The sequence below is a fragment of the Schistocerca serialis genome, chromosome 3, assembly GCF_023864345.2.
Source record: "Schistocerca serialis cubense isolate TAMUIC-IGC-003099 chromosome 3, iqSchSeri2.2, whole genome shotgun sequence".
Classification (NCBI taxonomy): Eukaryota; Metazoa; Arthropoda; class Insecta; order Orthoptera; family Acrididae; genus Schistocerca; species Schistocerca serialis.
Genome location: NC_064640.1, coordinates 645,679,380 through 645,697,368, shown reverse-complemented (window position 1 = coordinate 645,697,368; position 17,989 = coordinate 645,679,380).

Genomic DNA, 17,989 nt, shown 5'->3' with positions numbered 1-17,989 from the left:
CTTGGAGCCCCTTCCCAGCTATATTCAGAAAATATGACAAAATAACAGTGTCTAGTGGACTGCTGTTATGTGTTAGAGTTTTGTGAAATATTCTTCCTCCCAATTGTACACCTATGCCTTACAACTGATAAATGAATCAACACCATCAATTCTCACAAAAAAAATTAACAACAGCAGTCTGATCAATCATCCACCACAGATCTCTACTATCTGCCAACACACTAACACACAAGTTTCACTATACGTTGTGGAAGTTGAACACAGTTCTAATTAACAGTGAGATCTATGTGCAGGAAAATTAACCGAAACTTAGTGACAGTATAAGCTATTATTGCACCACATAATATGATACATGGAAATATTTTACATGTAGATAAATATTCATACATTGGATTGTATAATAGAGTGTTAACTTATTTCCACTGGTAATATATTTAGTGAATCCTAGTGTAGCCCCTTCACTAGATATTCAGTGCTAATGTGGAAATAGCAACTTGACTGTTGTTATGCTGATAGCACTGGGCAGCTGACTAGCACAGAAGCAATGAATTGCTGATTTCAAGAACAGACATATTTACAAACGATGAGTTGGATGAGGCCACACCTAACAATGCTGGCCGTAAAGCAGATGTGCAATGCAGCAGCAAGTTGGGTCAATGGGTTACTACATCACTGAGTCACAGAATTACTGATTCATATGTGATTGGAAGCACTGCATCAGAGTAACATACATTCAATTAACCAGAACAAAAACTCTTTTATTTTAGGAATGATATGAACAGTCTGGCAGCCCTAACAATGATGTGAGGGCAATGCCTGTCGCCACTAGGTTATAGGGCATTAAGTAATTTGATACCAGGAGAGCCTCCATCTCCTCCAAAATGCTCCTAGTATCAAGTACAGTAAATAAGGTCTTAGTACTGTGTGACATATGAGCTACTTGGAAGCTCTCTTCAGCACCAGCCAAGCTCCTGTCTTTGAGGGCAGTGGTACATATCGTTGTGCTTGGACTGCTAGCACACCAACATTGGGATGAGTGCCCCAGCACCCACAATAATTACCCTCTGGAGTGAGTGCACCTTTCGGATTCTAGTAGTTTCTGTGAGAATTCTGACAGTCAACATGTCTCTGGCACTCGTCATTGTTCAAACTCAGACACATGTTGTTGCTTGGGCTAAATAAGTGACATAATCACTGGGTATGGACGTCATAGTCAGCCACACTGCCAGCAGCTGGCTTCTCGATTTGAAATTGAGGCGTCCAGGCCACAGCCCTTGAAGAGTGTGTACACACAGCACTATGAATGTTGTAGTTCAATAAAATTGTTTTATCTTCTAGCTGTGTTTTCCTAGCCGCAACACCCAGTTATACCTCAACATCTCCACCATAGTGGCCCCACACCACTGGGCAACTATAGCTTGGTGCCAACAGATTCAGCCTCCTCATAGAACAACTGCAGCACACAGTATTGTCACATAGTGGGATGAGAGAGCAAACTACTAGTATTTTTGTGTGTGTGAAGAACATGAAGTCTATGTGGGAGATTCACCAAAATTTGAGGGTAACTTTACTGCAGCCATCTGAATTGGCTTGCTCTCAGTTCCATGGATATACAGGGAGCAAGATTTGCAACCCCTGAGAAGTAGTCTGTGTTATTTTCCAGATCATTCTGCTCCATGTACTGATTCAGTGGCAGTAGTTTGGTGTAGCTGGCAAAGATATCAGCATGTGATTACACAATGCACAGATTTCTGATGGCTCAGGATGAGACATGCGATGTAACTCATATATTGTATTATATAAGCTATTGTCAATTTTTATTGTTTTGTTTTATTCATTGTGTATTGGAGATTAATGTTCTGCCAATTTGATTACTCCACTCTTAAGAAATCAGCTGAGGATACCATCACTTTTTGGATGATCTGCAGTTATTGGTTAAGATTGGAGAGTGGTCACAGGATCAGTTATTGCAAAGTTACAGTTGGTAGGGGTAGCAAAACCTATAACAGGTATTCAGAGGATTTAAGAACCACACAGACATATAATGTGTTTCAACATGGCCTCCTGGAAAGATATAAGAAACAGAACAGTGTGCAATTTTCCCTCGAGCAGTTGAGTACTGTAACAGAGAAGCACAGTAAGGTGGTCAAAAATTTTGTGGATGGAATACATATGATTAATGTACAAACATAGAATATGGGAGAAAGTGAGGAGGCAAATAGAGTTGTGCTCTAGATAGCCAAACATAGCGCATTAGATATATTTTTGAGGGGCCTGCCACCCAATACATCAGAAAGGGTGAGGATACGTACCCTTACAGATTTCCACTCAATTGTCAGGTTTGAGTAAATTGATGTAGCAGCAAGGATACATGATAAACAAAGAATATTTTCCACTAGCATGTCCAGAGACAAATTTCAACACCATCATTGTAGTATGTGCGGTGTGGTTGGATCACCATCAATGGGATTGTAATAGAAGTTAAAGTAAGCAAGGGGTTAATTAGACTAGGGTTAAACACAAAACGAACCCCAAATATGATGAATAGCATTCTTGATAAATTGTGATGCTACAGAGGTGCAATAATAATGTACTGGAGATACAATGTCATTCTGTGAGAAGAAGCTCTCAAAGTGTACAGGTGAAAGGTGGTCAGAAAATAATACCCATAAATATAGATAATTTTGGTGTTAATTTGGTAAAGCTGACAAAGGGATTGTTCGTAGATAGTCTGGATATCCTACAGGAGACTTATAGGGACATGGAAAGTGTGCACCATGATCAGACGCTGTCCAACATTAAAACTGCATGATGTAAGGAGATAAAAGAGCTTAAAAAAGTTAAAGAAACACTGCACTTGTCACACATAAATTAGTTGATTAGGTCACTCCCACATACACCCCCTACCCCTAAAGTGTGAAGCACTGGACAAAAATGTGAATTCTGAACTGGAATGTGTCAACAGCTCAAGTGTAGGCAGCTGCATGTGAAAGACACGAACCTGTAATAGGTAATGTTGATGATTCACCATAAAATTTTCATTGCAGTGGGAGAATATTTATAGTACCTTGATTTCCACAAATGGGTATTTTTTTTCTAGTACCTGTTAATAACATTTGAACACATTTTCATCATTACTGTTTCATTTTTAGCATTTGTGAGCAAGTTTAACAGCACTTTTTGACAGAACATGGTACCATGATGTGGTGACAGGACTGGACTCCACTTAATGTTGTTATATCTGAAATTGTGTTGTCTTTCATTTTATTGCTTTTGTTCTGTTTCAGCTTTTACTAAGATAAAGTTTCCACACAGTCCATGACTGCCTTCTTAGTTAAAAGGTGTTCATTACCAGTGTAGTCACAGTATTTGTAGTCTCATGAAACATGTTGTTAATATCATATCTCTGTTTCAGTGCTACACAAAACAAGTCCTGCAGTTATAACGCAATTTGCATTCATTATTGTGCAGGAGAAATATTTTTCCATTTGAATGCTCAGCATAATGTAGTAGAATTGCTTAATATAAGTTTCCAGTTTTATGTCTACTAGTTTATGATAACAAGTAGCTGGATCTGGTATTTCCACAACTGCGTACTGAAGCTAATAGGTTAGATTAGATTTACTTTCATTCCAATTGATCCATAGCGAGGAGGTCCTCCAGAATGTAGAACATGTCAGAAAAACAATAATCATGATAAATATTTACAACTCAAACTAACAAGGTAATGTACCATTCCACAGGTCCCAAGCTACTGTGAAATTCATCAATGGAGTAGAAGGAGTTGGCCACCAATAAATCCTTTAGGTTTATCTTAAACTGAATTTCATTGGTTGTTAATCTTTTTATGGCTGCTGGCAAGTTATTGAAAATGTGTGTTCCTGAATAATGCCCACCTTTTTGTACAAGAATAAGTGACTTTAAATCCTTGTGAAGATTATTCTTATTTCTAGTATTGATTCCATGAACTGAGCTGTTGGTTTGAAAAAGTGATATATTTTTAATGACAAATTTCATTAAGGATAAACATATTGGAAAGCAGTAGTTAGTATCCCCAGTTCCCTAAACAGGCTTCTGCAGGATGTTCTTGAGTTCACACTACATATAACTCTTACTGGACGTTTTTTTGCCTGGCAAACTTTTACTTGGCTTGATGAATTACCCCAAAAAATAATTCCATATAACATTATGGAATGAAAGTAAGCATAGTATGCCAGATTTTTCATTTTTATATCCCCTATGTCTGACACAATTCGCATTGCAAATAGAGATTTGTTAAGACGCTTCAGCAGTTCTGTGGTGTGCTCCTCCCACTTGAATTTATTATCAAGCTGTAATCCCAAGAATTTAACACTGTCCACGTCTTCTATCTGCTTGTCATCATATGTTAGGCATATACTTGTGGGACACCCCTTACAAGTTCTGAACTGCATGTAGTGTGTTTTTTCAAAGTTTAGTGACAAAGAATTGGCTAGGTACCAGTGATTAATGTCCACAAATATTTTATTAACCAATCTTTCTAAGACTACACTTGATTTACTGTTTATTGCAATGTTTGTATCATTGGCAAACAAAACAAATTTGGCATCTGGTAATGTTACTGATGAAAGGTCATTGATATACACAAGAAGAAGTGAGGGCCCTAAAATGGAACCTTGTGGGACCTCACATCTAATTAGTTCCCAGATGGATGACGACTGATAGCTTAATACATGTCTCTTTCCTAATAACACCCTTTGTTTCCTGCCAGAGATATAAGATTTGACCTATTTTGCAGCATTTCCTGTTACACCATAATAGTTTAATTTACTTAAAAGGATATTGTGATTTACACAGTCAAATGCCTTTGAAAGATCACAAAGTATACCAGTTGTCTGCAATTTTCTGTCTAATGAATTCACATTTTCACTGTAAGTGTAGACAGTGCTCTCAATATCAAAACCCTTTAGAAATCTGAAATGCAACTTTGACAATATGCATTCATTATTGTGCAGGAGAAATATTTTTCCATTTGAATGCTCAGCATAATGTAGTAGAATTGCTTAATATAAGTTTCCAGTTTTATGTCTACTAGTTTACGATAACAAGTAGCTGGATCTGGTATTTCCACAACTGCGTACTGAAGCTAATAGATTAGATTAGATTTACTTTCATTCCAATTGATCCATAGTGAGCAGGTCCTCCAGAATATATGGTCCTCCAGATATATGGTTATAAAGCCGAGTGTACATTACTTTTTCTACAATTTTTGAGATTGCTGGTAAAAGTGAAATTGGACAGAAATTTGTTGCTATTTCTTTGTCTCCCTTCTTAAACAGTGGCTTAACTGCAGCATATTTCAACAACTCAGGAAATATTCCAGTGATAAACGACACAGATACCTTAATATATTAATTAACTCATAATGACATTCTTTAATTAACTTTGTAGATATTTCATCATACCCACCAAGAGTTTTTGATTTTAAAGATTTTATGATAGACATTATTTCTGCTGGGGTAGTGAGGGTCACATTCATATTACGGAAGTTACTTGAAATGTCTGGTCTGAGATATTCCATAGCAGCATCTACAGAACCTGACAACCCCATCTTTTTAGTAACAGTTATAAAATGTTTGTTAAAAAGTTCTGCAACAATATACACATCTGTCACCAATGTATCATTTACTCTTAATGCTATTTGTCCCTCTTCATGTCTGGTTCTACTGGGCTCCTCCTTCTCTATATCCCATATTGTCTTTATTTTGTTATCCGATATGACTATCTTTTCCTTGTAAAATATTTGCTATGATGTCCATATTACAGTCATCAATATTTTGTAGTATTTCTTGTAATGTGCTATAGCATCAACATCAGAACTGTTTCAGATTGACAGATACAGTTTTCTTTTTGTTTTAGAAGATACCCCTATTCCTTGAGTAACCCATGGCTTCTTTGTAGACTTTGCTCTAACCTTGGTTAGTTTGGGGGGGAAACTGTGTTCAAATAAGGTAACCACTTTATTATTATTTTTCATTCATGCCATGAGCACTGTAAACATCAGTCCAGTGAATGTCTCTGAGGAGTGTCCTGAAATAATCAATTTTTGGCTTATTGTTACCCTCTTGAGCTCAGATTTAACAGATTTTATATCCTGTTCAGTGTTGACATTTAACAGAAGTAACTGCATGTGATGGTTTGAGAGGCCATTGACTATTGGTTCTGTAATATAATTTTATTCATTGGTCTTTTCTACAAAGATATTATCAATGGCTGTTTGTGAGCAATTGGCTACCCTAGTGGGGAACTTTACACTTGGAATTAAGTGTAATGATAGTGTTACTAACTCAGTTAACTTCTTATTGGGAGGGTCTTTAAGGAAATCTACATTCTGAAGAAGAGAAATTTGTTAACATCCAGTATTGATTTAAGTGTCAGGAAGTCATTTCTGAAAGTATTCGTATGGAGTGTAGCCATGTATGGAAGTGAAACATGGACGATAAACAGTTTAGACAAGAAGAGAATAGAAGCTTTCGAAATGTGGTGCTACAGAAGGATGCTGAAGATTAGATGGGTAGATCATGTAACTAATGAGGAAGTATTGAATAGGATTGGGGAGAAGAGAAGTTTGTGGCACAACTTGACCAGAAGAAGGGATCGGTTGGTAGGGCATGTTCTGAGGCATCAAGGGATCACCAATTTAGTATTGGAGGGCAGCGTGGAGGGTAAAAATCGTAGAGGGAGACCACGAGATGAATACACTAAGCAGATTCAGAAGGATGTAGGTTGCAGTAGGTACTGGGAGATGAAAAAGCTTGCACAGGATAGAGTAGCATGGAGAGCTGCATCAAACCAGTCTCAGGACTGAAGACCACAACAACAACAACAACATTGAAATCACCAACAACCACTATCTCTTTGTTTTTGGTTGTTAAATGGGCCAGTATAGCTTCAAGGTCATTTATGAACAGATTAAAGTTATCTGCAGGTGCTCGATATATGCTTAATATTATGAAGGACTTTTTGTGAACTTCTACTTCTGTTGCACATGCTTCTATATGCTGTTTGAAGCAAAATTTATTAATGTCTATGTTCTTAAATTTATGACAGTTTCTGATGAATGTGGCAACTCCCACTTTCTCCATTTCTCCTCTACAAAAGTGAGATGCTAACCTAAACTCTATAACACTTAAAATTTCTATACCAGTGGTCACATGATGTTCAGAGAGGCAGATTATGCCAGCTGGGTTCGAAGACTCTAACTGATCTATGCAGATAATTAATTCATTAATTTTATTTCTCAGTCCTCAAATATTCTGATGCAATAAAGGTAGCTGACATTTCACATTGACTGAGTTAAAATTTGTAGACTTGAAATATCTGCTGACTGTCGCAAATTCTTAACCAATAGCTGTTTATGCTGATGTAATAAGCTAGAATTATGTTTTTGGATTTCTTTCTCAAACTGAATGTTTCTCTCAGTCCTACTCTCTCTTAAAATTTAGTTTCTTTCTGTCCTCCCTACCCTAAAAAAGGGTCTTTTCTGAACCCTATAACCACTGGTATTTTATCACTCATGACAGTGCCTCCCCCCTTTAATGTTCCTGCTATTTTCCCAACCAGTTTACCCTTCCCTTTCCTGTTGAGGTGAAGGCCATGCCTCGCAGTTCCATAAATCCCACTGTATCCATAGGCATAATGAGTATACTTGGTAACAGATCTGTACTGGGCACATCTGTAGCAGAATATTTAATAGCTAAACCTTCTCTGTAGTAGTATGATGTTACAGAGATTACAAGCCATACTCAACAAATAAATATAACAAAACAAATGAGTAAAAAATAAACGTTCATCTAATATCTTGTTCATTATTTCAAAATAAAGATAAAGGCCAAAATGTCTGTAAACCAAAACAACTGTTTCGCCCACCCCTATCCTTGTGTTCAGAGGAAAATCAGGAAAAAAATTATTGTACAGTATGTTTCATTTCTATATGTTTCATAAACAAGATTATTGGGCTATATTCATGCAATTAGTACTTCCTCTGCTTTCAAATTAATCTCTAATTGATATTCTTGATGCACTCACCTGCTTACTGGTGTTTTTGGTGTAAGTATTACCCGACAGGTACGAGGTTGCGGCAAGTCCTGTGTGCTTGTAGCCACGTCCCTGCAACATTCAGAAATCTTGGGATTGCTGGAAAGGAATATTCATAAAATGATTAAAGAAATAATTGCAACAACCAGCAATTTGCACAGTTTGACAGAATCTATTTTTCCAATGGGAGCAAATCGCTGGAGAAACACTGGAGCAATAGTATACACCTCAAAGGAGGATATTAGGAGAAGTAACATCAGCTCTTTATGAAAGAAACATTTTTGTTGATTTTTTACTCCACTAATCAAACCACCCCCTTACATGCAGTAGAACTAAGCTCATACAGTGAACAGTAACACACAGATATGTAGAACAAATAAGAAACACTTTTATTTTCAAAATCAACTCTGGGCTAGTAACACACCACTGAGGTTACAAGCTGTACTCAAGTGGCTGACTGTACGAGATCGTTGCATATCCATTCTATGTTCAGAAGTAGTAGAATTAAATAAAATGCAGAATTGATTTTAGCACTCCCTGTCTTGCACCACCCTCCACTGCTATTAACATTTATCACATTAAAACTTGTCACCCTCACATTCGTTCTACAAAACACATGCACAGCCATCCGCAACAACAACCAACATTTCTAGTACTATCTCTCACATAAGACTACAACTTTGTTCTTTTTCACTCTTGCAATTAATACATCTTTGCTCCTAATTCAACCTGTAATCAATTTGCATGAGGCACTCTTTGCTTACTGACTTTATTCTGTACGGTTTGTTGGGGGGACAACTGGTTGCTGCATTTCCTGCCTGCTTGAAGTTCCTTGGCTGCAAAATTCAGATAGCATCAACCACCTGAGGAAAAGAGTTAGAATCCAGAAACCTATAACAATCATCCAAATCTCTAATGTCCTTCAACAACTACAATCATACCTTAGTGCACATTAAGTGTGTGTCATCATGATGTGAGCAGGTGTCCACAGACTGATTATTAATTGCAGCTGACAAGACAAATAATATGGTAAAAACTTGAAAAGTGTACACAGTTCACACTGTATCATATACCCATTCCAAGAGGGCTATTGTTATGCAACTGTCATGTTTACAGTGTACAAACAATTGCTGTCTCAGTTTTGTTGTAATATCACTTGCTCCAATGTTAATCTGTGTATCACAAATGAAAACTAATCAACAGCATCAGTTCTCAGAATAAAGATAAACAGTGGGCTGAATAACTATCCTCAATAGATCTATACAACCCACAACACACAAATATGCAAGGTTTAGATCAGTAAAAAATTTGAACACATTGCCAACAAACAGAAACTTCAAGATTCAAGAAACCAACATAATTAAATTGATGCAAAAAAATGTTGCAGATCAGTCACAGTAAATGAATCAAGCTGTAAGGAAAACAAAGACAGTCACAAGACACAATTTGAGTGAAACTATCACATCACATTAAAACTCTTACAATAGGTAGCAACAACTCAGCCTACTTAAGATAAGGAAATCAAAAAAGGCAACAAAACTTAAAACACACTGACATATACTAATGAAATGCACATGCACACAATTTCTTAATAGACTGAAAAAAATTGATATTGTCATGATATCTACATCTCCATCGTGGAATTGCTTCTCAAACAATAGACACAATAGACGCAATAGACAGGTATTGTGCCAGATAGTACAACACTGTGTAAATATTTTACATCGTAGTGCATATTTTTATAGTGGATTTCCATTTACTGATACTCCCATATTTCATAAGGCCTAGTTAAACAAAACCACTAATTCATCAAAGATTAAAAATTACTGTGGTGTAAAGAAATGCTTTATTACTAATGTGAATTATTCACTTTCATATTTTCATTCCAGTGGGAGCATAAACCAAGTGCACTAACTTCAGCAATATTTTCGTAATTTCTATTATGTTTTAAGTATTTATACTGAAGAATGCACTGTGTAATTTCACTGTGGTTAAAAGTAACACCTCAAATGCACTCCACCAATGTCTCATCTACAATCGCACTTTCTTGAAAGTTAAATCACTGTTACTATCTCATTCATTCTAAACAACAAATATACGTAGTCACCCACATGTTAACATCCATGATATGGTAATGCATACCACCTGAAAAAAATTTATAACATTGTGGGGTTGGACAATTGCTGGTGAAAGTGCAACAGAGGAGGGAAAGACCATTTCGTCAGCTGGTAAAATGATGCCCACTCATTTTTGGGATTTCCAAAGAATAATCTACATACATTACTTGGAAAAAGTCAGTCTTATATTTGGACCCAGTCAAGTTTCATTGTTTGAAACTACTGTTGGCTGAAAAAATACCAACGCTGCCACACAAAAATGTGCTACTTCACCAGCTCAAAGCACCATCACATACATCAGTTATAACAATGGCAAAACTGTATGAACTGGGCTTTGAAATGGTTGCTCATCCAATCTCCACACCAGACTTAGCTCCAAGTTAATGCTTCCTGTTCCTTTCTTAACTATCTTGAAACTTTGGATTGCTGGGAAGAAATCTGCATACAATGATAAAGGAAGTACTTGCAGTCAACCAGGATTTTGCACGGATTGACAGAACCTATTTTCCCAATGGGATGAAAACACTGGAGGAGCACTGGACCAATACTACAAACCTCAAAGAAGACTATTAGGAGAAGTAGGGTCAGCTGTTTATGAAAGAATATTTTTGTTGCTTTTTTAACACATTAATCAAACCACCCTCTTACATCCAGTACAACTAAGCTCACACAGTGAACAGTAACACATAGATATGTAGAACAAAGAAGAAACACTTATATTTTCGAAACCATCTCTGCACTAGTGACACACCACTGACTATAACAAATTACTGCCAGAACAAGATCTTTGCACTTCCTTTCTATGTCCAGAAGTAGTAGAAGTAAATAAAGTGCAGAATTGGTTTTAGCACTCCCTGTCTTGCACCGCCGCCCGCAGCTATTAACATTAATCACATTTAAACTTGTCACTGTCACATTCGTTCTACAAAACACACACACAACCACAAACAACTACAACCACTATTTCTAGTACTATCCCTCACATAAGACTACAACTTTCTTCTTTTTCACTCTTGCAATTAATACTTCTTTGCCCCCAATCTGAAACCAATTTGCATGGTGCGCTCACTGCTTGTTGACTTTATTTTGCAGGGTTTGTTGTGGGGGGAAACTGGCTGTTGCATTTCCTGCCTGCATGACGGTCCTTGCCTGAGAAATTAAGATGGCGTCAACCTAGTGAGGAAAATAGTGAGATACTCTACCATATATTCATCCCAATAAAGGGCTATCGTTATGCAACTGTCATGTTTACAGTGTACAAACAATTGCTCTCTCAGTTTTTGCTATAATAACACTTACTCCAGTTTTAACCTGTGTCTCACAATTGAGAACTAGTCAACATCATTGGTTCTCAGAATAAAGATAAACAACAGTGAGCTGAATAACCATCCTTAATAGATCTACACCACCCACCACACACAAAAGTGCAAGTTTTAGATAAGTAGTGCAAAATTTGAACACTTTCCCAATAAGCAGAAACTTCAAAACACGAGAACCCAAGGTAATTAAAACTGATGCAAAACCATGCTGCAGATCAGTCACAGTAGATGAGCCAAGCTATAAAGAAAACAAAAACTGCCACAAGACACATACAATTTGAATAAAACTATCACATCACATTAAAATTATTACAGCAGGGACCAACAACGCAATCTACATAATATGAGGAAATAAAAATATCATCAATACCTATAACACAAAGTCTTATAAGCAAGAAATGCACACCAATACAATTTCTTAACAGACCGAAAAAAATTGATATTGTCATGCTATCTATAGCATGCACTAGTTCATCAAAGATTAAAAATTACTATGGTGAAAAGAAATGATGTGTCCTAGAATCTATTTATCATCCACATTAGTAGAATTGCAAATATTTTCTTAGTTTACATAAAATTAAAAACATTTTGTAAAATATGAAACATAAATAGTTAAGATTCCTGTAAATGTTACAACACCTAAATACTGGGCTACCTTAAGTAGTTGCAAAAGAAATAGAGCAGGCATATCAGCTAAACAAAAATATGTTTAACTGTAGCAGATTGATAAAGAGAACTCTATGTGAACGTAATTTATTATACTCATGAGGAGTATATCAAAGGTTTCATTTTAAAATTTCCTGTTTGAATGACATCTTAGCAAAGTCAAGAACAATCATACCACACAGAGAAATGTGAGTTTGTGAATAAAAAGCTTATGGGTCCAGTACTGATTATTCTTTAAATGAAAATTCAAAACCAAAGTAGCAGTATAATCATTTCTATAAATTCCAAACCATGTCTAAAGAGCATCAATACAATGAGTGAAAATTAATTTGCAATCTAGATTACATCAATAAATTTAGTTATTATTATCATGTTAAAATATTAGTTGCCTAAAATTATTACAATACAGGGTTATTACAAATGATTGAAGCAATTTCACAGCTCTACAATAACTTTATTATTTGAGATATATTCACAATGCTTTGCACACACATACAAAAACTCAAAAGGTTTTTTTAGGCATTCACAAATGTTCGATATGTGCCCCTTTAGTGATTCGGCAGACATCAAGCCGATAATCAAGTCCCTCCCACACTCGGCGCAGCATGTCCCCATCAATGAGTTCGAAAGCATCATTGATGTGAGCTTGCAGTTCTGGCATGTTTCTTGGTAGAGGAGGTTTAAACACTGAATCTTTCACATAACACCACAGAATGAAATTGCATGCGGTTAAGTCGGGAGGGCGTGGAGGCCATAACATGAATTGCTGATCATGATCTCCACCACGACCGATCCATCGGTTTTCTAATCTCCTGTTTAAGAAATGCCGAACATCTTGATGGAAGAGCGGTGGATCACCATCCTGTTGAAAGATGAAGTCGGTCTCCAGTTGTGGCATGAGCCAATTTTCCAGCATGTCGAGATACACGTGTCCTGTAACGTTTTTTTCGCAGAAGAAAAAAGGGCCGTAAACTTTAAACCGTGAGATTGCACAAAACACGTTAACTTTTGGTGAATTGCGAATTTGCTGCATGAATGCTTGAGGATTCTCTACCGCCCAGATTCGCACATTGTGTCTGTTCACTTCACCATTAAGAAAAAATGTTGCTTCATCACTGAAAACAATTTTCGCACTGAACGCATCCTCTTCCATCAGCTGTTGCAACCGCGCCGAAAATTCAAAGCATTTGACTTTGTCATCGGGTGTCAGGGCTTGTAGCAATTCTAAACGGTAAGGCTTCTGCTTTAGCCTTTTCCGTAAGATTTTCCAAACCGTCGGTTGTGGTACGTTTTGCTCCCTGCTAGCTTTATTCGTCAACTTCCACGGGCTACGCGTGAAACTTTCCCGCACGCATTCAACCGTATCTTCGCTCACTGCAGGCCAACCTGTTGATTTCCCCTTACAGAAGCATCCAGAAGCTTTAAACTGCACATACCATCGCCGAATGATGTTAGCAGTTGGTGGAACTTTGTTGAACTTCGTCCTGAAGTGTCGTTGCACTGTTATGACTGACTGACGTGAGTGCATTTCAAGCACGACATATGCTTTCTCGGCTCCAGTCGCCATTTTCTCTCACTGCGCTCTCGAGCGCTCTGGCGGCAGAAACCTGAAGTGTGGCTTCAGCCGAACAAAACTTTATGAGTTTTTCTACGTATCTGTAGTGTGTCGTGACCATATGCCAATGAATGGAGCTACAGTGAATTTATGAAATCGCTTCAATCATTTGTAATAGCCCTGTACGTATGGACTGGCTTCATATCAGCATACATCCTTTTATACTTCCCAGTTGTTACTGACAGTAGTAGCACTGTAGAAAAACTTTTAAGTACAAAAACTCATGACAGATAAGTAAACACATAAAATATAATAAATGAGTAAAATATAAATCTCGAACTAATACACTGATCAATCCGAACATTATGACCACCTGTACGCTTGACAGAAGTGTCACCTGTCGAGGAATGACTGCTAGTCAGACACACACTTGGTGCATGCAGTATCAGTGAGCATGCTGTCTGTGTATAGAATTGGGAAGGCATATGATCTACCTAAGTATGACTAAGGGTGGATTGTGATAGTCCATAGGCTCAGCATGAGCATTTCAGGAACTGCATGCCTTGTCAGGTGTTTGGGGAGTGCTGCAGTGAGTATCTTCAAAATATGGCAGAACCAAGGTGAAACCACATCCAGCCGTTGTTGGGTTAGGTGGCCACCCCTCAATACAGATGTCGGACATCATAGGTTGTGCTGTCCGGTAAAGCAGGTTGTTAACTGTGTCAGAACTAATGCAACACTTTAATGCTGGACAGAGTACAAGTGTTTCTGAACAAACAATGCATCAAACACTAGTAACGGTGGGACACCACAGATGACGACTCATGCACGTATAACTGTAACACTGGCAATGGCGACTGAATTTGGAATGTGATCATTATCATTGTATGATGGCACAGTGCAGACCATTCCATGGTCTGATGAATCTCCATACCTTCTTCATCATGCAGATGAGAGGGCATGAATCTGTCACCTTCCATGGAACAACTCCTTTAAGTATGATTATATTATAGTGGAACAAACACTCCTAGCAGTTACTTCTGTAAAATATCTGGAAGTTTGCGTATGGAATGATTTAAAGTGGAATGATCATATAAAAAGAATTGTTGGTAAGGTGAGTGCCTGGTTGAGATTCATTGGGAAAGACCTTAGAAAATGTTGTCCAGCAACAAAGGAGATGGCTTACAAAACACTCGTTCGACCTATACTTCAGTATTGCTCATCACTGTGGGATCCATACCAGGTTTGGTTGACAGAGGCGATACTGAACATCGAGAGAAGAGCAACGCGTTTCATCACAGGGTTATTTGGTAAGCGTGATAGCGTTACGGAAATGTTCTGCAAACTCAAGTACCAGACTCTGCAAGAGAGGTGCTCGGCATCATGGTGTTGCTTGCTGCCCAGGTTTTGACAGGATGCGTTTCTGGATGAAGTATCAAATATATTGCTTCCCCCTACTTATACCTCCCAAAGAGATCATGGATGTAAAATTAGAGACATTCGAGCACGCACGGAGGCTTTCCGGAAGTCGTTCTTTCTGCAAACCATACGCAACTCGAACAGGAAAGGGAAGCAATGACATTGGCAAGTAAAGTGCCCTCCAAAACACACTGTTGGGTGGCTTACAGAGAATAAATGTAGATGTAGATGTAGACACATGTACTGTGGGTTAGATACAAGCTGGCAGCAGCTCCATTACGCTCTGGGGAACATTCATGTGATCATCAACAGGTCTAGTGGGGCTCACGCAAAGCATACACCACTTCATGATCATCAAGATACCTGATAACAGTGGCAAATTTCAATTGATGTGCTGGCTTCCCAAGTCACAAGATCAGAACCCTACCACACAAATCTGGGATGTGATTGAATGTGACATCAGAGCCATTGCCCTGATCCCCAGAATTTATGTGAATTAGGTGACTTGAAAGCAGATGTGGTGGTAACTGCCTCCAGTGACCTACCAGTGCCTCATTACTACCATGCCATTATGAGATGCCACTGTTATGAATAACAAAGATGAACATACCAGCTATTAGTTAGGTGGTTATAATCTTCTGAATGATCAGTGTATCTTATTTGTCATATGACAGGGTGTAGCCAAAAGTTCTGTAGAACCAAAACATCCCTTTCCCAACAACAACAATTCATATGTTCAGTTGTAAATCTATAGAAATTTATTTCATAGAATCATCACTTTGTATCTATTTCTAACAAAATGTATGTCCCATGATCTTGATACTAGTCCTTAGCTCCCAGTTTAATCTGTAAATGGGTTGCCTGATGCACTAACCTGTTTTCTGGGATTATTCCGCTGGGCTTGCTGTGAGAGGATACTGGGAGTGTCACTCCTGGTATGTATGAGGGTTTCTCCCTGCAGCATTCAGAAAATATCAACCACTTTAGACATACAGTTCTTGCAGAAATAAGTGAAATATCATGGACATATTTGTTATCAAACTTCCTAAAGTTCTAGAACAACCATAACTGTATCCTACAAACCATTAAGTGTCTGTCACTGTCACCCAAGCAACTGTCCTCAGAACTGTTCATTACTGGCAACTGACAAGATAATAAAGTAGGATGAGCACACTGAAAATGCACGCGTTCACTCCATGCCAAATGCCCATTCCTGACAGAGCCGTAGTAATGCAACTAATGTTTCTACAGTATAGAAATAATTTTTGTGTTAGTTTTTGTTGTTACATCAATGTCTCAAATGGTTACCAATGTCCCACAGTTGAGAACAAAAATCAACACCATTTGTCCTCCGAACAAAGAAAATCACAGCCACACTCAACAAATTTAACAATCCAAAATCAAATGAAAAGGCAGATTTTAGATATGCAGTGTAGAGGTTGAACATAATCCCAATAAACAGAAACTAGAAGACACAAGAAATCAACACAATAAAATGGATGAACAAAAATATTAGAAATCAGTCACAGTAGAAAAATCAAACAATAAGGAAAATGAAAACTGTCACAAGACAGATATCATTTAACTGAAACATCACACTATAATAATTATCTTACAGCAGCAATGTGGCATACAAAAATTAGTGCACATAAAAATAAATAAATATGTGAAATATAATAAACATTACATATGTAAATGTTGAACTAATATTGCATTCATCATGTGACAGACTGTAGCCAAAACCTCTGTAGTACCAAAACATCCTGTTCCCCCCCACCCAATGCATGTGTTCAGGAGCCAATCAACAGAAAGTTATTTTACATTATGTTTCCTTTGCATGTGACATATAACAAAACTTTTAAGCTACAGTCTTACGGTTAGTACTTCTTCTCCTCCTAATTTAATCTCTAATCGGTTTGGCTGATGCACTGACCTGAGTACTGACTGTACTTTGTGGAGGTTGGAAGTGTCGACTGGCTGTTGCACTTCCTTTCTGCTTGGAGCCCCTTCCCAGCTATATTCAGAAAATATGACAAAATAACAGTGTCTAGTGGACTACTGTTATGTGTTAGAGTTTTGTGAAATATTCTTCCTCCCAATTGTACACCTATGCCTTACAACTGATAAATGAATCAACACCATCAATTCTCACAAAAAAAATTAACAACAGCAGTCTGATCAATCATCCACCACAGATCTCTACTATCTGCCAACACACTAACACACAAGTTTCACTATACGTTGTGGAAGTTGAACACAGTTCTAATTAACAGTGAGATCTATGTGCAGGAAAATTAACCGAAACTTAGTGACAGTATAAGCTATTATTGCACCACATAATATGATACATGGAAATATTTTACATGTAGATAAATATTCATACATTGGATTGTATAATAGAGTGTTAACTTATTTCCACTGGTAATATATTTAGTGAATCCTAGTGTAGCCCCTTCACTAGATATTCAGTGCTAATGTGGAAATAGCAACTTGACTGTTGTTATGCTGATAGCACTGGGCAGCTGACTAGCACAGAAGCAATGAATTGCTGATTTCAAGAACAGACATATTTACAAACGATGAGTTGGATGAGGCCACACCTAACAATGCTGGCCGTAAAGCAGATGTGCAATGCAGCAGCAAGTTGGGTCAATGGGTTACTACATCACTGAGTCACAGAATTACTGATTCATATGTGATTGGAAGCACTGCATCAGAGTAACATACATTCAATTAACCAGAACAAAAACTCTTTTATTTTAGGAATGATATGAACAGTCTGGCAGCCCTAACAATGATGTGAGGGCAATGCCTGTCGCCACTAGGTTATAGGGCAT